Here is a 21,803-nt window from a genome sequence, read left to right as displayed (position 1 = left end):
TTACTCTCTTATTCACAATGTAGAGGCAGGAAAAGTCTCATATAGCATTGTTGGACACATTTCACAAATCTTTGTCCCTTGTTGTATGTTTCAGTGCAAGCACATGTAGACCATTTTTAAGCATTTCTATTCCTCACCAGCTACCTGAATTCCCTCTGCCTGCATGAGGTCTACTTCATGGAAATACTGTTACTGATTGTTCTCTGCATTTTAATGAACACACCTCTGATGTTGGACTATGCACTGTTGGTTCTATTGCCTGTCTGAAATTAATTTTATTTAATCAAAATAAAATCTTTAATCATATCTCTAATTATAAACCTCTCCTCCCATGTTCTCCCAGAGGCTTGAAGTAGGAAAGGAGTAGGTAAGATCTGCTTTTTCTTTCACTCTCCATCTTTGTTTGTTTGTTTGTTTTTGAGACTGAGTTTTGCTCTTATTGCCCAGGCTGGAGTGCAATGGTGCAATCTTGGCTCACTGCAACATCTGCCTCCTGGGTTCAAGTGATTCTCCTGCCTCGTCTCCCTAGTAGCTGGGATTACAGGCGCCTGCCACCACGCCTGGCTAATTTTTTTGTATTTTTAGTAGAGACAGGGTTTCATGATGTTGGCCAGGCTAGTTGTGAACTCCTGACCTCAGGTGATCCACCTGCCTCAGCCTCCTAAAGTGCTGGGATACAGGCATGAGCCATCATGCCCAGCCCCACTCTCTACCTCTTGTCTCACTTGCTAGATGCTCTGGGATTAGACAGGTGGGAGGAGCTAGAAGTTGAGAGCTATTTTTTTTTTTTTGACCTAGCCAGTCCTACTCTGCAAAAACCTCCTGTGTAGCAAATGCCCAGCTGACCAAGTCAGCTCTTTCAGCACATAGCCAGCAGGACATCATGGCTCATGCCTGAGCCTTCCAGAGCACAAACAGAGCCTCAGGTTTGCAAGGATAGAAGGCACCCTAAAGATCAGCTGTTTCACTGCTTCTCTTCTCCCACTCTTTGGACTTGAATCCTCCCTCTTCGTTGGTCTTCCAGGATATATATATGGCATATATCCGTAGGGGATCTCAGTACTTATTTTTTTAAAAAATATATAAATTAGTTATTTTTTTAAATGATTACAATTTTTTTCTTTTTCTTTTTTAATTTTCAAAAAATTTCCATTTATTGGAATACAGGTGGTATTTGCTTACATGAATAAATTCTCTTTTTTAATATTTTTTGAGATGGAATTTCATTCTTATTGCCCAGGACAGAATGTAATGATGCGGTCTCACCTCACTGCAATCTCTGCCTCCCGGGTTCAAGTGATTCTCCTGCCTTGGCCTCCTGAGTAGCTGGGATTACAGATACCCACCACCACACCTGGCTGATTTTTCTATTTTTACTGGAGACAGGGTTTCACCATGTTGGCCAGGCTGGTCTCCAACTCTTGACCTCAGGTGATCTGCCCACCTTGGCCTCCCAAAGTGCTGGGATTACAGGTGTGAACCACTGCACCCAGCCATGAGTAAGTTCTTTAGTGGTGTTTTGTGTGATTTTGGTGCACCCATCACCCAAGCAGTATACACTGCACCATACTGGTAGTCTTTTATCCCTCACCCCTCTCTCAGTCTTTCAACAAGTCATCAAAGTCCACTGTATCATTCTTATGCCTCTGCGTCCTCATAGCTTAGCTCTCACATATCGGTGAGAACATATGATGCTTGCTTTTCCATTCCCAAGTTACTTTACTTAGAGTAATAGTCTCCAGTCTCATCCAGGTCACTGCAAATGCTGTTAACTCATTCCTTTTTATGACTGCATAGTATTCCATCATATGTATATACCACAGTTTCTTTATATACTCATTGATTGATGGGCATTTGGGGTGGTTCCACGATTTTGCAATTGTAAATTGTGCTGCTATAAACATGCATGTGCAAGTATATTTTTCGAATAATGATTTATTCTCTGGTGGCACCTTATTCTGTCTGTTATGGAGATTTTCTCTGAGTTCTTTTGAGGGCAGGGAACAAATCTTAACCATTGCGTCAACATCAACCCCAATTCAGAGCCTGAAGCCTCACAGGAACTCAGTGAATGAATGAGTGAATGAATGAATGCATATTTTTGAGTCCCAAACTGGCTTCCCTGTAGTTTCCATAAGGTAGTCCTTGGGTAATTCAGAATGATTTAAATCCCCTCTCTACAGCATGACCTTTAACTGTAAAAAGCTATCCTGTCCTAATTAAGTGTTTCATTCTCATTTGATATATTTTCAAACCCTTAAATGATATTCCCACACATCAGTTACAACCTTTTCTGTTTTAGTTATATAATCACCTCCTAAAGAATGTTCAGCTTTCTGGAAGGCATTCAGCTTGAGGGTGGGGTGGAAGTGATTGTGTAACTATTGCAAAAGCCTGTGGTTTGAATCTTTCCAAAAGTCTTATCTCAGCAGCTCAGACGCAGTACTCTGCCAATAGTCACAGCTTCTCTGTTTCCCATTGTGTCATCTGCAGACAGCCCTGACGAGGGCTGAGAGCTCATATGGAAAGTGTCGTGGTGTATTTTAAGTGTAACAGAATATCCAATGGGACTTTTCATGGTGTCTTGAAATTTTATCTGAATCCCCAACATTGAGAGCAAAAGGTGATAATTGTCCCCAGATTTCTGAATAGGATATTAGCACAGACATATCCATGTAGAAATTATGAAACGGCAGCAAAACTAGTATGGTGATTATCAACCTCAGTCATATCCTCCAGCTGAAAAGGAGGAAGGGGATTAGAAAGTGGCTTTAGGGTAGGGATAGTGTCATGGCATTTCCTGTTCTCTTCCTCTGGGGAAACTCTTGAGAGAGTTCAGGGCTCCTGTGGTGTCCTGGGATTCAAGTAGAGGAGCAGAGATTATGGAGTGGGTATGTGTCTTCTGGCATTTAGGGACATAAATGAATGGAAACTAGGGTTTGCTTCCTGCCTGGTGAGTTGGGGATTTGTGGGGGATTTGTGGGGGATTCAGGGAATCCTGAACAGGTTGTAGTGGAACCTGTTTACACTGCCAGTATTTGTAATGGTGAGGGCATGCGTTTCCGAGGAGCTACATTGGAAAACAGCTGGCTTTGAATCAGAAGTGTTGCCTATGGGGTGAAGAGACCCCAGCAATGAGCTGTTACATGCTGTACCTCTGAGCAGGAGCTGAGAAATTTGCAAGAAACTTCTGGGAGAAGGCAGGGCATGGTGACTCATGCCTGTAATCCTAGCACTTTGGGAGGCCAAGATGGGTGGATCACTTGAGGTCAGGAGTTTGAGACCAGCCTGGCCAACATGACGAAACCCCATCTCTACTAAAACTACAAAAGTTAGCTGGGTGTGATGGTGCATGTCTGTAATCCCAGCTACTCGGGAGGCTGAGGCAGGAGAACCTCTTGAACCTGGGAGGAGGAGGTTGCAGTGAGCTGAGATTGCACCACTGCACTCCAGCCTGGTCAACAAAAAGAGACTCTGTCTCGAAAAGAAAAAAAAAAAAGAAATTTCTGGGAGAAGTGGGAGAGTGTACTGGCTTTGAAGGGAGTTTTTCAGCCAGGTGGTCCCCACAGAGAGCCTTCAAAAGTCCCACAAATTCTTCCCACTGGAGAGAGCCAGCATGTGGGCTCCTCCTACCCCAAGGCCATGGCATACTGTATTACAAGAGCATCTGCCACAAAGATATATTTGCCCTTCTTCCCTTAATCCCCCTGCTCCCTGACTGGACCCTGGAGAGCCCAGACACAGCAGAGCGAGAGGGAGGCATGTGAAGGAGATGGAAGAAGAGCAGATAGTTCTTCCTTCCCATGCTGTAGGTCACCACACCAGGCTGAGACTGTACTGAGTACACGATTGAAGTATTTTTTTTTCTTTCTTTTTATTTTTTTCAGGGGCAGGGTCTCATTCAATTGCCCAGGCTGGAGTGCAGTGATCTGATCATAGCTCACTGTAACCTCAAACTCCTAGGCTCAAGAGATCCTTCTGCCTCTGCCTGCTTCGTGGCTAGGACTACAAGAATGTACCACCATACCTAGCTAATTTTAAATTTTTTGTAGTGATGGGGTCTTGCTTTGTTGCCCAGGCTGGTGTTGGACTCCTGGCCTTAAGCAATCCCCCTACCTTGGCCTCCCAAAGCACTGGGAATACACAGATGAGCCATGGTGCCTGGTCTGAAGTTTTTAATAGAAATGTTTAATGAGTTTTCATTTTTGAAAGTAATTTCAAAATCTATGAGAGAAGCCTGAGATATTTCCCAGAGGTGGGGAAGGATGCTGTGATGGATCATATTCTGAAGGGGCTATCAGAGAAACATGAAACGGTTTTCTGTTTGTACACTAATGAGCTTAGCTCATCTGATAAACTTAATAAGTGGACAATAATTTTAGGTACATTCTAGAGAGGCTAGTCCCGAGGAATAGCTGGGCAACACACTATTCTCTAGAACTTTGGTATTATAGACTTGTTTTAAAGTTTTTGATATTGTTATTTAATTTTTTAAGGTAATAATAACCTTTGTTGACCAGTTACTATGTGCAGGCACTCTGACAAAATGCATTGCAATATTCTTTCATTTAATTTCACCAATTCTGCAATATAGGAATTTTATCTTTATTCTACAAAAATAAGGAAATTGTATGTCAGAGAAGTTAACCAACTTGTACAATACAATGATGCTAATGAATAGCAGAGATAGGGTTTAAAAAGTTTTTATTTTGAAATAATTTTACAATTACAGAAAAGTTGCAAAAATAGTACAGTGAATCCCATATATTCTTCCTTTAGCTATTCCTAGTGTTAACTTTTTACATAACCATATTATAACTATTAAAACTAGGAAAGTAACATTGATACATTTTTTATTTTTTTTTTCCGAGACAGAGTCTTGCTCTGTTACCCAGGTTGGAGTATAGTAGCGTGATCTTAGCTCACTGTAACCTCCGCCTCCCAAGTTCAAGCAGTTCTCCTGCCTCAGCCTCCCTAGTAGCCGGGATTACATGCTCTCACCATCACGCCAGGCTAATTTTTGTAGTCTTAGTAGAGACAGGGTTTCACTGTGTTGGCCTGGGCTGGTCTCGAACTCCTGACCTCATGTGATCCACCATCCTCAGCCTCCCAAAGTGCTAGGATTACAGGCGTGAGCCACTGTGCCTGGCAATACAATATTATTAGCCAATAAGGTCTATAGACCTTATTCAAATTTTGAGGTTTCTCAATTTTCCTAATGAACATTCTTTTTGTGGTCACAATCCAACCCTTGGTCCCACATTACATTTAGTTGTCATGTTTTCATAGTTTCTTTCTAAATCTTTCTTTGCATCATTAATTTTAAGATTGGGAAGGACATTAAAGGTCTTCTACATGAATCATCCTGTGGATTCTCAAAATCCCTGCTGTTCATTATTTGCACGAAGACACTGCCAGTGGTGGTCTGTCCTAAGTGGGGCCACCTCTATTAGAAGGTCCACATTTGCTTTCTTAAAGCTCCCACCTGTTAGTTCTGGTTTTTACCTTATACTTGCCATTTAGAACAAGGCCAATTTCCCTTCTGTATGATAGCTTTCAAATATATGAAGACCATTATATTTCTACTACCACTGGAACCCCACCCTCCAGTCCTGCCACCAAATCCTTTCTTTTTTACAATGGGCATCTTTAATTCCATCAGCTGTTCCCCATATGTCATGGGTTTAAGTCTTTCTGCTTAAAACTATGGACTTTGCCCTAAAATAGCTTCAAACTAGTTTGGGCCATTGTACCCTGAACTAGCTCCAGTTTGTATACATAGATGTAGATGTTGGTCTGTCTACAGCTGACCCTTGAACAATGTGGGAGTTAGGGTTGCTGACCCTGGAGAGTTGAAAATTTTTAAATTACTTTTGCCTTCTCCAAAACTTAACTACGAATAGCCCACTGTTTACCAGAAGCCTTACTGATGACATAAACAGTTGATTCACACATATTTTGTGTGATATATCTATATTACATACTGAATTCTTAAAATAAAGTAAGATAGAGAAAAGAAAATGTTATTAAGCAACTTGTAAGGGCTGAGTGTGATGGCTCATGCCTGTATCCCAGCACTTTGGGAGGCCGAGGTGGGCAGATCACTTGAGGTCAGGAGTTCAAGACCAGCCTGGCCAACATAGTGAAATCCTGTCTCTAGTAAAAATACAAAAATTAGCTGGGCATAGTGGTGCATGCCTGTAATCCCAGCTGCTTGGGAGGCTGAGGCAGGAAAATTGCTTGAACCTGGGAGGTGGAGGTTGCAGTGAGCCAAGATCACACCATTGCACTCCAGCCTGGGCAACAGAGTGAGACTCCATCTCAAAAAACAAACAAACAAAAAAACAAAGAAAACTCATAAGGAAGAGAAAATACATTTACTATTCATCAAGTGGAAGTGGATCATCATAGAAGTCTTTATTCTTGTCATCTTCACATTGAGTAGGCTGAGGAGGAGGAGAAGAGAGATTGGTCTTGCTGTCTCAGGGATGACAGAGGCAGAAAAAATCTCTAGCCTTGATCTAGCCTGCCCTCCTATAAATAGGACTTAATGAGATACACAATTGTAGAATTGCCCCTGCTTTTTGACACTGCCAAATCCAGAGAGAATCCAAAAATCCATATCCTATAGCAAGTCCTTTCTGTCACTTTCATGCTGACATTCCCCATGGTTCCCAACAGCCTGCATTCTCTCCTACTGCAACTGGTAATACATCCAACTTGTTCAATGTGCTACAGGTTGCGTGGAGTGTAGAAGGATTCCTTTTCTCTCTCTTCTCACCGAGACTTGTTATCTTTCAGCTTTTTGTTAATAGCCACTCTAAAAGGTGCTGTCTCATTGAAGTTTTAATTTGTATTTTCCTAATGATAATGATGTTGAGCAATGTTTCATGAACCTGTTAGCTGTTTTTAAGTTTTCTTTTGAGAAATGTCTGTTCAGGTCTTTTGCCCATTTTTAAATTGGGTTATTGGTTTTTTTTTGCTATTGAGGTATTTGAGTTCTTTCTATATTTTGGATATTAACCCCTTATCAGATGTATAATTTGCAAATATTTTCTCCCACTCTGTGGGTTGTCTCTTCACTTTGTTAGTTGTGTCCTTTTCTGTGCGGAAGCTTTTTAATTTTGTGCAACCTCATTTGTCTATTTTTGCTTTTGTTACCTGTGCTTTTGGCATCATATCCAAAAAGTCATTGCCCAGACTGATACCACGGAGATTTCCCCCTAGGTTTTCTTCCAGTAGTTTTACAGTTTCAGGTCTTATATATAAGCCTTTATTTCATTTAGAGTTGATTTTTGTATTTAGTGTGAGATAAGATTCCAATTTTATTCTTCTGTATGAGGATATCCAGTTTTTCCAACACCATTTCTTGAAGAGACTGTCCTTTTCCCATTGTGTGCTCTTGACAACTTTGTCAAAGATCAATTGGCTATCAAGTGTGGGGTTTATTTCTGGGCTTTCTATTCTGTTCCATTGTTTGATGTATCTTTTTTTTTATATCAGTACCATGTTGTTTTAATTACAATCACTTTATGATATATTTTAAAATTGGGGAGTGGGATGCCTCTAGATTTGTTCTTTTTGTTCCAGATTGTTTTGGCTGTTCAGTTTTTTGTGATTTCATATGGATTTAAAGGATTGCTTTTTTCTATTTCTGTGAAAATAATTAATGGAATTTTGATAAGGATTGCACTGAATCTGTAGAATGCTTTGGGCAGTAGAGACATTTTAATGTTGATTCTTCCAATCTGTGAACATGGATTATCTTTCAATTTATTCGTGTTTTCTTCAATTTTTTTTTTCATCAGTGTGTTTTAGTTTTCAGCACATAGGTCTTTCACCTCCTTGGTTAAATTTATACCCAAGTATTTTATTTTTCTGTTGCTATTGTAAATGGGAATGTTTTCTTAATTTAATTTTTGGGTAGTTAGTTATTAGTGTATAGAAACACTACTGATTTTTGTGTGTTGAGTTTGTATCTTACAAGTTTATTAAATTTATTTATCAGTTCTAACAGCTTTTTTAATGGCATCTTTAGGATTTTCTATATATACTGTTATATCACCAGCAAACAAATACAATTTCACTTCTTCCTTTCCTATTAGGATGCCTTTTATTTCTTTTTCTTGCCTAATTGCGCTGGTTAGGACTTCCAGTACTACGTTGAAAAGAAGTGGTGAAAATGAGCATTCTTTTCTTGTCCCTGATCTTGGAGGAAAAAGCTTTCAATTTTTCACTGTTTTTAAATTAAATTTAATTTTATTATAATTTTTTATTTTTTAAAAAGAAGTTTCCTAACAACTAAGTATGATGTTAGCTATAGGTTCTCCCATATGGCCTTTATAGAGTTGAGGTATATTTTCTCTATACCTAATTTGCTGAGAGTTTTTACATAAAAGAGTTTTGAATTTGCCAAATGCCTTTTTTCCACGTCTATTAAAATGATCATATGTTATATATCCTTTATTTTGTTAATATAGAATATCATTTTTATTAATTTGCATATGTTTAATTATCCTTGCATTCCAGGGATAAATCCCATTTGTCATGGTGAATGATTCTTGTAATGTGTTGTTGAATTTGGTTTGCTAATACTTTGTTGAAAATTTTTGCAACTATGTTCATCAGGAATATTGGCCTGTAATTTTCTTTTTTTGTAGTGCCCTTGTTTGACTTTAATTTCAATAATATATTTTATTTAACCTATTATATCTAAAATATTATCATTTCCAAATGTAGTCAATATTAAAGTATTATTGAGATATATCACCTTCTTTTTTGTTTTATACTAAACCATATCTCATTTGAGACTAGGGACATTTCAAGTTGACCCTTGAACAATGTGGGGCCAGGGGTGCTGACCTCTCACATAGTTGAATATTCATGTATAACTTTTGACTGTCCCAAACCTAACTACTAATTGCCTGCTGTTGACCAGAAGCCTTACTGCTAACATACTGTTGATTCACACATATTTTGTATGTTATATGTATTATATACCGTAATTCTTACAATAGGAAAAGCTAGGGAAAAAAGAAAAGAAAATGTTATTAAAAATTATAAGGAAGATAAATTATACGTATTCTTCATAAGTGGAAGTACATCATCATAAAGGTCTTCATCCTCATCCTCTTCATGTTGAGGAGGCTGAGGAGGAGGAGAAAGAGGAGAGGTTGGTCTTGCTGTCTCAGAGGTGGCAGAGGCGGAAAAAAATCCATGTATAGATGGACCTGCACAGTTTAAACCTGTGTTGTTCAAGGGTAAGCGGTATTCAGTAATTACATTTGGCTCCTGTATTGAACAGCACAGATCTGGATTTTATTGCTTTTAGTTCTCCTGCTGATTTAGCAAATAATAGGTCAGGCACGGTGGCTCATGCCTATAATCCAGCACTTTGGAAGGCTGAGGTGGGCGAATAACTTGAGGTCAGGAGTTTGAGACCAAGTTGGCCAACATGGTGAAACCCTGTCTCTACTAAAAATACAAAAAATTAGCTGAACATGGTGGCACGTGCCTGTAATCCCCCCCAACTTGGGAGGCTGAGGCAGGAGAATCACTTGAACCTGGGAGGTGGAGGTTGCAGTGAGCTGAGATCGTGCCACTGTACTCTAGCCTGGGCGATGAGCAAGACTCCATCTCAATAAATAAGTAAATAAATAAAATAATTTTTGGCTGGGTGTGATGGCTCACTTCTGTAATCCTAGCACTTTGGGAAGCTGAGGCAGGAGGATCGCTTAAGGCCACAAGTTTGAGACCAGCCTGGGCAACATAATAAGACCCCATCTTTAGAAAAAAAATTAAGAAATTAGCTGGGCATGGTGGCATGTATCTACAGTCCCAGCTACTCAGGGGGCTGAAGTGGGAGGATATTTTGAGCCCGGGAGGTTGAGGCTACTGTGAGCTGCAATCACATCACTGCATCCCAGCCTGGGTGACAGAGTAAAAACCTGTTCCAAAAATATATATTTTTATAACAATGTGGCATTATTATATGTGATATAATAATAAATGCTAGAACATGGGAGTGGGAAAAGGGAAATAAATACTACAAAATTAACATAAACATTTAAAAAACTTACATGCACTTAGAAATAAAAAAGGAAAGAGAAGCAACAATTAAATAATTTATAGTTTAAAGTAGAAATTAAAAACCACAATTATAGAGTATTTGAAAAACATGGAGGATGAGAACATCATAAGGGATGAGGCTGAAGGTGTGTTCAGAAGCAAATTGATTATTATTATACTTATTTTTTTCTGACATGAAGTCTCGCTCTGTCACCCAGGCTGGAGTGCAGTGGCACATTCTTGGCTCACTGCAGCCTCCACGTCCTGGGTTCAAGCGATTCTCCTGCCTCAATGTCCTTAGTAGCTGGGATTACAAGTGTGTGCCACCATGCCCAGATAATTTATAAATTTTTAGTAGACATAGGGTTTCACCATGTTGGCCAGGCTGGTCTCGAACTCCTGACCTCAAGTGATCCACCCAGCTTGGCCTCCCAAAGTGCTGGGATTACAGGTGTGAGCTACTGTGCCCAGCTGGAATTCATTATTTAACAAGCAAGCATTCAACCTGAGAAAAACAAACTGAACCAACTCAAAGAGAGCAGTAGTAAGAATGAAGTATTAAATAAACTTAACAGAAATCACTGAAAACAGAAGCACTGCAGAGTTGATATTAATGCAAGAGATGACTCTGAGAAACCAACGTCTTTAAGAAAATCTTGGGAAAAATAGAAGAGAAAAAACAAAAAATTAAAAATGAGGTAAAATTTTAGACAAAGAAAAGGTTAAACTTTTATATAAAAAAGTTCTTTTCTGTGAGAATTATTGAAACGTATATGGGTAAGTAATAGGAAGTCTGGAATTTGTTTTAAATCACAGTGCTCCACTTGAAAAAGTAATAGGGAAATAGGCAAAGGAGTATTGGCAAAAATGATTACTTTTGAAGCTGGTAATGGGTGCTTGGGTGTTCATTATACTATTCTAACCACTTATATGTACGCTTAAGCATTTCTGCTATGGTTTGAATATGGTTTGTTTGTCGTCACCAAAACTCATGTTGAAATTTGGTCACTTGGGTGGCAATGTTTGGAGGTGGGCCTATTGGAAAGTGTTTGATTCATGGAGTGGCTCCCTCATGAATGGCTTGGTTTCCTTTTCAAGGTAGTGAGTGAGTTCTCACGCTGGTGAGACTGATTAGCTTTTAGTTCCCACTGGAATGGATTAGTTCCTGAGAGAGTGGGTTGTTATAAAGCTGGGATGTCCCTCAGGTTTGTGTCTTCACACGTTTGCTTCCCCTTTGACCTTCTTCATCATGTTGTGATGCAGCACTGAAAGCCTTACCAGAAGCTATGCCCTTGAACTTTCCAGCCTGCAGAACCATGAGCAAAATAAACCTCTTTTCAAGTTACCCACTCTCAAGTATTTCGTTATAGCAACACAAACAGATTAAGACAATTTCCATAATTAAACAATTTAGAAGAGAATGTTATGCTTGACTTAATGCTAATACATTTGAAAATCTCCCTAATGAAGTAGATGGTTTTCTGAGAACACATATTAATAAAATTGACTCAAGAAGTGACAATCTGAATGGAAAAACAACCCGGAAAGAAATTATAAAATAATTACCCCACAGAGAGATTCTGAGATCTGATTATTTTATTTGTTTCTTCAAGAAACATATAAATCTTATGCTCTGTTAATTACATAGAAATAAATGATACCAACAAATTCATTCTATACAGTTCGCACAGCCTCACCATTTGGACCTGATATATAAACAACAAAAATATCAAACTATAGAATAATTTTATGGGCAAATACATATGAGAAATTTGTAATGAAAAAAATAGGAAAATTAAACTCAATTATATTCATTTGATCAGTCTCTACTTAACTGATTCACCAGATTAAGAAAAGTTCATCATTTTGTCTATGAAACATTGACTTCTGTCCACAGAAGGATGAATCCTTATGGCTAATTTGCCCTCATGTTCCCTGGCAGTTCAGTTCCTGTAATAACAGGTTTCCAAACAAGTTTATGTCAATTGTACTTGTTAATATATTTATGGAATCTAATTAAATATTTCTGTAAACTGATGAAATATGAGCATGGAAAAAGAATTTTTCCTATGAAAACTAAATTGAATGTTTCAGATGAACTCAATACAAGTGATCCATTAAAAATTAAATTAGGTGAGAATGAGACAACTGTAAAATTTGGGAACAAGTCACAAAACTCTGGAATCCTGTACTTTTTTTTTTTTTTTTGAGATGGAGTCTCGCTCTGTCACCCAGGCTGGAGTGCAGTGGTGCAATCTTGGCTCACTGCAACCTCCGCCTCCCGGGTTCAAATGATTCTCCTGCCTCAGCCTCCTGAGTAACTGAGACTACAGGCGCCCACCACCACACACGACTAATTTTTTGTATTTTTAGTAGAGATGGGGTTTCACAATGTTAGCCAGGATGGTCTCGATCTCTTGACCTTGTGATCTGCCCACCTCTGTCTCTCAAAGAGCTGTGATTACAGGCATGAGCCACCACGCCTGGAGAATCCTGTATTTATTTTAAGAGCAATTTGAAATGATTTTCTTTGAAGAAGCTAAATCAGAAATAACAATGCATTAGGGGTTTGATTTAGGTAAGAAAGATGATATAGAATTCTAATTAGGAAACTGATACTTAAAGAAAAGTTATTAGTTAGTTAGTTTCAAAACTAGTTAGGGCAATGCTAGTTTTGGTTATACTAGACAAACCCCTAAATCTCAATGGCTTAATACAATTAGCACTTTTGTTAGTTACGTCAAGTCTAAAATGGGTTCCTGGTGGATAGGCATCAGGCTACTTCTACCTTTTGGCTCTGACATTTTCAACATATGGCTTCCAAGGTGGCCATGCTCTAATGCATTAAGCCACAGGAGGAAAGAAAGCACGAAGGCTACCATGTAGAAGTTCTCATGGGTGGGTGAAGCCTGGGAAGTGATCACATCACTTGGGTTCATATTTCAAGGGCTATAACTCAGGCACATGGTTATATTAACTGCAGGCAAGATGAGAAATGTGATTTCGCCATGTGCCCAGGAAGAAGTGGAAACAAAGAAGAATACAGGTTGAGCATTCCTTTATTATTATTAATTTTTTTTGAGACAGAATTTTACTCGTGTTGCCCAAGCTGTAGTGCAATGGTGCAGTCTTGGCTCACTGCAACCTCCGCCTCTGAGGTTCAAGCAATTCTCCTGCCTCAGTCTCCCAAGTAGCTGGGATTACAGGCGCCTGCCACCATGTCTGGCTAATTTTTGTATTTTTAGTAGAGACAGGGTTTCACCATGTTGGCCAGGCTGGACTCGAACTCCTGACCTCAGGTAATCTGCTCACCTTGGCCTCCCAAAGTGCTGGGATTAGAGGCATAGCCACCGTGTTCAGTCAGGTTGAACATTTCTAGTCTGAAAATTTGAAATTTGAAATGCTCCAAAATTTGAAATTTTTGCCTGTCAACATGATGATACAAATGGAAAACTCCATGCATAAGTACTTAACATAAACTTTGTTTCATGCACAAAATTATTAAAAATATTGTATAAAATTACCTTCAGATTATGTGTGTAAAGTATACGTATAGATTAAAAGAAGGAGGTCATGTGCTTCAATATTTTCATTTAGCAAGAAATAAGGATTGCCTTTGTGTCAGTACTTATGCAAGAAATATAAATTAAGCTTGTGTTTAGACTTGGGTCCCATCACCAAAGTATGCCATTATGTGTTTGCAGATATTCCAATATCCAAAAAGTTCCAAAATCCAAAATTTTGGAATTTTGGTCCCAAGCATTTTGGGTAAGAGATACTCAGTCTGCAGTAATCCTTCCCCCAAATTGGCAAATTAATGTCTTACATGTTTTAAGTTAGAACAGAATTTTTAAAGTATGTCTATTTTTAATGATTCCTCACTTTGTCAAGCGTCTTTCAGAGCAGAGTGTTATAGTATAGTGAATAAAAGCATGGCTTCTGGAGCCAGAATTCTTGAGTTCAAATCCCATCTCTTCTAGATGTTAAGCTTTGAACAAATTATTTAACCTTTCTGTGCTTTAATTTTCTTATCTCTAAAATGGGAATGGTAATAGTTTTAGGGGTGTTAACATCTATAAAACTTAGAATAGTGTCTAGATACATGGTAATTACCCAGTAAAAATGTTAGCTATTGTTATTATTACTATTCTTTTTTTGAGATGGAGTCTCACTCGGTCACCCAGGCTGGAGTGCAGTGGCATGATCTCGGCTCACTGCAGCCTCCACCTCCCGGGTTCAAGCGATTCTTCTGCCTCAGCCTCCTGAGTAGCTGGGATTACAGGCATGCGCCACCTCGCCCAGCTAGTTTTTGTATTTTTAGTAGAGATGGGGTTTCACCATATTGGCCAGGCTGTTCTTGAACTCCTGACCTCGTGATCCGCCCACCTCGGCCTCCCAAAGTGCTAGGATTACAGGTGTGAGCCACCGCGCCCGACCGCTATTGTTACTATTTTTATTTTTTGAGGCAAGGTCTCACTCTGTTGCCCAGGCTGTAGTGCAGTGGCACAATCATAGCCCTCTGTAACCTGCAACTCTTGGGTTCAAGTGATTCTCCTCCTTCAGCCTCTGAAGTAGCTAGGACTACAGGTGCACACTACCACGCCTGGATAATTTTAAAATTTTTTTGTAGAGATGGGGTCTTATTATGTTGCCCAGGTTTGTCTTGAATTCCTGGCTTCAAGCAATTCTCTCACTTCAGCCTCCCAAAGTGCTGGGATTACAAGTGTGAGCCACCAGCCCCAGCCTAATGAAAGCTTCTATTAGACTTTGAAAAAATCGGTGTCTTAGAGGTATTACTGAATATGCTGTAGATGAAAAAGAAAAAACACAACAAAAACTAAAAGCCAAACCTTACTCAAACTAACTTAATAATAAAGATAATTCCTGGCACATATAAGGATGATATTAAAAATATTTAACAACCACTACAGCATAGGTATTAACCAATTAGAGTAGGCATCTGAGTAATAAGAATGATGTGAATATAAATCATTCTGTTATAAAGATACATGCACATGTATGTTCATTGCAGCACTATTCACAATAGCAAAGACATGGAATCAGCCCAAGTGCCAATCAATAATAGACTGGATAAAGAAAATGTGGTACATGTACACCATGGAATACTATGCAACCATAAAAAGGAACGAGATTATGTCCTTTGCAGGGACATGGGTGAAGCTGGAAGCCATTATCCTCAGAAACTAATGCAGGAATAGAAAACCAAATACTGCATGTTTTCACTTATAAGTGGGAGCTGAACAATGAGAATACATGGACACTGGGGCCTGTGGGGGGCGGGTGAGGGGTGAGAGGAGGGCATCAGGAAAAATAGCTAATGCATGCCGGGCTTAATACCTAGGGGATGGGTAGATAGGTGCAGCAGACCACCATGGCAGACGTTTACCTGTGTATCTAACCTGCACATCCTGCACATGTATCCCAGAACTTAAAATAAAAAAAGAATGATGTCACCCATGTCCAACCAGGATGGCTATTCCAGTGTGCACTGCTCAGTATATCTTCTTGGGTTTATGGAACTAAAATATCCAGAAGTAGGGGCTCCTCAGGTGAGGCTTGATCTGGTAGATCAATAATATTATGCCAAAAACTATTTATTCTCTGCTCTGTTTTCCTTCCTATGATTTTCATCCTAAACTGAGTCCCCAGGTTGGCTGCCGGTGGCTTCTGAGGTTGTGTGCATCAATTTTTTATTTAGCAAGAAGTAGGGATTGTCTCTTTGTGTCAGCATTTATAGCAAGCATTTTGAGATTTCCCCTGATTAGAATGATTTGGGTCACATCCCTAGCCTTGTACCAACCATGTTGGTGAGGGCCATGACTTGGTTGGTCAAGGTTTATGCCCCACCTGGAGTTGGGGGTCTAGTCAGCTTTTCTGGTACCACTTGGATCCCCAAACAAGCGTTAGGATACTACAGAGAAGGGGCGAGTGTGGATACTGAGGAAATAATCCACAATATCCTCTAATATTAATGCAAAACATGTTATCAATTGATCTAATAGGAAAAACTACATGATGATCTTATTGGAGTAAAAGGCTTACTATATATTAATTATTTTACAAATTAAAGAGTAAAATATGAATATCCCCAAAGAAAAGTGGGCAAAGTGCATAAATCGATCACTGAAAGAATACAACTGGCCGATAAAAATGTAAAAAAGCACATATAAGTTAGTAATCAAAGAAATGCAAGTAAAAATGATTATTTGTGCTTTTTGCTTAATCAAATGGCTACATTTTATGCAGGGAGTATAATTGTCCCATATAACCCAGTGAGCTTATCTGGGTGGCCTGGCCAAAGGGTAATTAAGACTCAGGGTCTTGCCCTTCTTTCGGTTGGAGGGGCAGTGCCCAAGCTCGGCTTCTCATGTAACTGGTGCTTTCATTCCCTGCTGACGGCGTGTTGGCAATGGGCTGAAACATCCTACAGGCTCCAGAGTCCCTAGGTGCCGAGTGTCTGACATTCTAAATAACTCTTGTAAATAGCAGGCAACCCTAAACCACACCTCTTGGTCTACTGATAAGGCCGTCCTTGCATGCTTATAGAAGAAGGAAGAGCCAGCCAACATCCTTGATATGCCTCTATAGGTTACAGGACCCGCTGCGGGGGGCTTTTGTCCAGCTGAACCTGGCCTTGAAAATTTCTTCTTTTTCCAATTAAGCTGATTCCCTAGCTCATAGCACGTGATATGAGATTTCACCCAAACCCTAGGGAATATTGTACACAAAAGAAATATTTAAAAAAATGATATGCTGGGCCAGGCGCGGTGGCTCACGCTTGTAATCCCAGCATTTTGGGAGGCCGAGGCGGGAAGATCACCTGAGGTCAGGAGGTCGAGACCAGCCTGGTCAACATGGTGAAACCCTGTCTCTACTGAAAATAGAAAACTTAGCTGGGTGTGTTGGCAGGTGCCTGTAATCTCAGCTACTCGGGAGGCTGAGGCAGGAGAATCGCTTGAACCCAGGAGGCAGAGGTTGCAGTGAGTTGGGATCGTGCCACTGCCCTCCAGCCTCGGCGACACAGTGAGACTCCATCTCAAAAAAAAAATGATATACTGAATGATGATGAAGTACAGGTGATGGATATTCTCATCTTGTCTGTTAATCTAAAACTAATTGCAACCTTTTGCAGAAGCAATTTATAATATGTTTAAAGGGCCTTCAGCATATCACTTTTTAAAAATATATACTCATTAAATAGTAGATTGATCATTATGGTCAATAATGTCATCAAGATTCCAGGGAAACTCAACAAAAGTACATAACGTTGTACAGAAAATATTCTGACTTTAAGATTACAGTAAAAAATGGCTAATATTCTATTTATTTCCCCTGGAGAGTCTAGATATTAGACACCGGCATTGTTATTGGTAAACTAGGTTAAAAATCTAGTGAATAATGAAAAAATCTGTCACTTGATGATTATGATTTTCGTGGCAACCTTTAAAACCTCTGGGCCTATCATCTGGCTTCAAGGACTAAAACTGTAACTTAAACATGCAGTATAATGTGGTTCTGAACAGTGAGGCCATCTGGTGGCCATCTGGAAAGTTTCTGACTCCCAGTGTCTGCATTCCTGACACTAAACCCCGTCTGGCCTTGAAAGTGAAGCTGCTGCATGGCGGTGAGAACCTGTGGTATTTCCTGAACTAAATCTTCTGGAATGAGTCCAAGATTTAACTGCAAAATCCAAATTCCATATATGTGAGGTGGTCAGTGTTGCAGAAGGGTTTCATACTATATGGCTAGTCCATGTCCAGCCCATCACCTGTTGACAGACAGGCTTGTCTATAAATTCCCTTGTTGCAGTGGAAGGTCTTAAAACAATTCTGCTGGAAGCGTATAACATGGAGCTATATGAACCGAAGCAGGGCCATATTGGAAGGGCAATATTCAGAAAGATATTTCTGAACCTTCCTTGTCTCAGTCTTTTGTGGATTACTTGTAAAGAATATGGTCAGTTTCCAGAACACATATTAAGCCCTATGTGAGTAAAATAATGTTGTTAAGATGTGGTGAAGCAGAGGTGAGTCCTGTTTTCTAAGAATCTCTTTTTCCCTGGACCCAAGCCCTAGAGATGATAATGTACTTGAGTTGTGTAATTATGACTTGAGTAGTGATAAGTAAATGTATCTTTGCTTAACAAAGATACATAAGTACTTGGACTATTGCCTTAACAATTTTATCTCTTCGTGCTGCAAATTCACAACTCCTGCTTGACTCTGTCAATTAACTTTATAAATGTAACCTCTTTTCAATCGTTCCTAAATGTGAGATGTAATTTTCCTTTTTAATTCTCAACTTGTCTGTTTCTTTTTGAGACAGGGTCTCACTCTGTTGCCCAGGCTGCAGTGCAATGGCACGACCACGGCTCACTGCAGCCTTGGCCTCCTGGACTCAAGCAATTCTTCTACCTCAGCCTCTTGAATAGCTGGGACCACAGGTATGTGCCACCATGCCTGGCTAATTTTTTTTATTATTTGCAAAGGCGGGGTCTCACTATGTTGCACAGGTTGGTCTCCATCTCCTTGGTTAAAGTAATCCTGCCTTAGCCTCTCTGTCATGCTCAGTGCCAGGTTCCAACCCCAGCTGAGGGCTGAGGGGTGCAGGTGGATGTGGGGCAGGGAAGTGGAACAACACTCGAGAGATAGCAGGTAGATGAGACATGGCTTTATTCAGCAGCACCTCACAGGGTCACTGTTACATTTATACCTACACAGATAATAGTGGCCAAGAGCCAGGTGGGGAGCTTCTCTCTGTTGTGTCTACATGGCTATGACTGTATGAGACATGGGAGTGTGCGCGTGTACCCTAACCCCTCTGAGTCATTTAGGTTATTTACCTTGGCCTATGCCGGCTGCCCTATGCCTGCTTGGCTGCAGCACAGCCATGTTCCTTACACTCCATCCCCTAGGCCGAGGGGATCCTCTTGGTGGAGACGTGTGCACATACGGCAGCATCCTGGACCCATAGGCCACAGCAACCATACAGAGAGCAACAACCTACCAGGAATATCCTGCTGTGCTACTTATGATTATGAGAGCCCAATGTAGGCCAGAGCCCAAAAGACGCCCACCATCTCTGCAGGGGGTCATCAGTAAGGTGCTCAATTGCCTTAATCTCCTATGACACCCCTTGCAAAGCTGCCATTACATTCGGGTGGTTTTCAGGGATAAATGTACAACATTGTGTCCCTACAAGGCACAGGGGCCACCTATGTCCTTGCATGTCTAAGGCTATGTCTAAGGCCATCCTGTTTTGCAGCACCACCTTCCTGACCTGGTCAACTTCATTAGTTAACAAAAGGAGAGAACTTGGGTGTAATTCAGGGCCCCAGCTGTGTGCTCTGCAAAGGCTGTAATCTGCTTTATCACGGTAATGACACCTGCTCCAGGTATAGGGATTGCTAAGGGATAAAACCACCAGGGGGCGCCCCGCACTCAGAAAAAGCGGAAATGCAGTGCCTCCAAATTACGTGGGTGACTAGGCAATGTGGGAAGCACAATGGCAGGCACATAAGGCCACCCCCAGGTACAACGTCCAGTCCAATTGGCTGGTAGATATGGCCATCCTGTGTCCCCACAGACCCATAAACTCCCAGGGCGCACGAAGTCTATGGGGGCCCAGCCTTGGTAAGATCGCTTGCTCCTCCACACCCTTGGTGTGGTGACACATGTTATATTTGCACAAACCTCAGCAGACAACCATCCTACAGTGACTTTACCTTGGTGCTGGCTAATGGCCACCTGTGTTCTCCCATTAGCCAGCCTGATCCATCATGGACACTGCGAGTCAGCCAGGGGGAAGGCTCACCATGAGGTTTGCGATGCCCCCATCCAAAGCCCACTGTGTTGCATCCCATGCATTTCTGTGGGACCTAAGTCTCTAGCTATGTCCAATTCTTCACAGAAGCTGGATGCAGCACTGGATGGGAGTTTATGGGTCTGTGGAGGAGGTCATCCTAGATGTGTATCTGTAGCTGGATGGGGGCAGCAGTCCAGTATAACAGTGCCTCCACCAGGGCTGGGCCACCTTTCCATGGCCACTCATTCAAAATTTGAAGCACCAGGTCCAACCTGGAACTCCAGCCCCGCAAAGATGGGGGAGTAACATGCAATTGTAACCCGTTCTTCAAGAGTCCACTATATCGCTCAATCATGCCAGCAGCTTGTGGGTTATAAGGAATATGAAACCCCCATCGTATGTCTATCTGTAGTGCCCACTGTTTTACCTGCTGTCCAGTGAAATGTGTTCCCCTATCACTTTCAATGGCCAGGGGATGGCCTTATAGAGCACGTAAGTGTTGCAGGGTTTGAATGGTATGTTGCTGGTCGGCCACCTTGCAAGAGTAGGCGAACAACAAGCCAGAGGCTGTGTCTACAGCTGTCAGTGCATATGTGTAGCCCTGTGATTTTGGCAGTGGCCCAGTGTAATCTATTTGCCATCTGCTAAAGGGCATCCGTCCTACCATCACTTGCTGTGTTACACTGGGAAGCTGTCTCCGTCTGGGGTATGCCTGGGCACACACCGGGCACTTCTGTCAGGCCTCCAAAATGTCCTGCAAAGGCAAAGACAGACCCCAGTGCCTACTGACTTGTTGCATCAGTTCACTCCCTGCATGTCCCAGTTTCCTGTGTAGCCACAAAGCTACATCTTTTGTAGGTGCCGGCTGTAACCATCAGACCTTGGCTAAGGCATCTGCCTCATCATTACAGGGGGTGGCCAAAGGCACATGACCTGACACATGGTAGTTAAATCTTTCTGATGACGTATTTCCCAGAGGTCTTGCCACATCGCTTGGCAGCAAATGGGCCGATGGCCTACAAGCCAATTCAGCAGCCTCTCACAGGGTCAGTGTTACATTTATATCCTACACAAACAATAGCAGCTGAGAGCCAGGTGGGGAGCTCCTCTGTGTTGTGTCTACTACCTCAGTCAGTAGTCACTTCATGTATGCGGCGCCCCATATGTGGGGGTGCTAAAAGCACTGTAGCCAAAAGCACTCTAGCCAAAAGCACTCGGGGGTACTGAGCCCAGCACAAGATCCCTCGTGTGGGAGGTAAAACATTCATCATCTGGCCCCTGGATATTCAGACCAAACATAGCCTGCCACCTGCCCATCTCCCAGAGTACCTGCATCAAATCAGATGATTGCCATTTACTCACAATTTTTGGTATCTCTCTGGCATCATTCCAAACAGTCCGTATGGCTGCCATCAGCCACTCTATTAATGTCCACACCTTGCCTGTGTGCCAACCGTTGGCACAGCTGCAGCCGCTGATGAAGGGAAGAGTGAATTGCAATAGAGGCCGGCTTCTCCTTCCTGTAGGCAGAGCAAGAAATGCTGTCAGACCCTCATCCCAAAGATGGAGTAGCCAGGCTGGCAGGGGCTCCCCTGGGCACCTCCGACACTGTTTACCCAACTCCTGCAACTCAGTGGGGGTATAAGCACTGTAAGAGGTGTGTTTCACCACTGTTGGGGAGGAGGGAGCCCTGGGCTCTCCCCTGGGGTCCCATCGGCTCCTCATGTTCTACCTTCTGACGGATCACAGGGCGAGCCCGCAGCGGAATAGCCCCCTCCTCCTTAGCATCAGACCCAACGGAAGTGTCCGACTGGGAGGACTGGCTGAAGATCGCACTAATAGCCATTGCTAACTCCTGTTCCAGGCTGTTATCTGGGCCTCGAAGCACCCTGCTTGTGCCTGCAGGTCCC

The sequence above is a fragment of the Theropithecus gelada genome, chromosome 11 (genome assembly GCF_003255815.1).
Source record: "Theropithecus gelada isolate Dixy chromosome 11, Tgel_1.0, whole genome shotgun sequence".
Taxonomy (NCBI): domain Eukaryota; kingdom Metazoa; phylum Chordata; class Mammalia; order Primates; family Cercopithecidae; genus Theropithecus; species Theropithecus gelada.
The sequence above is the reverse complement of the archived record's forward strand: the minus strand, read 5'-3'. Positions refer to the sequence as shown.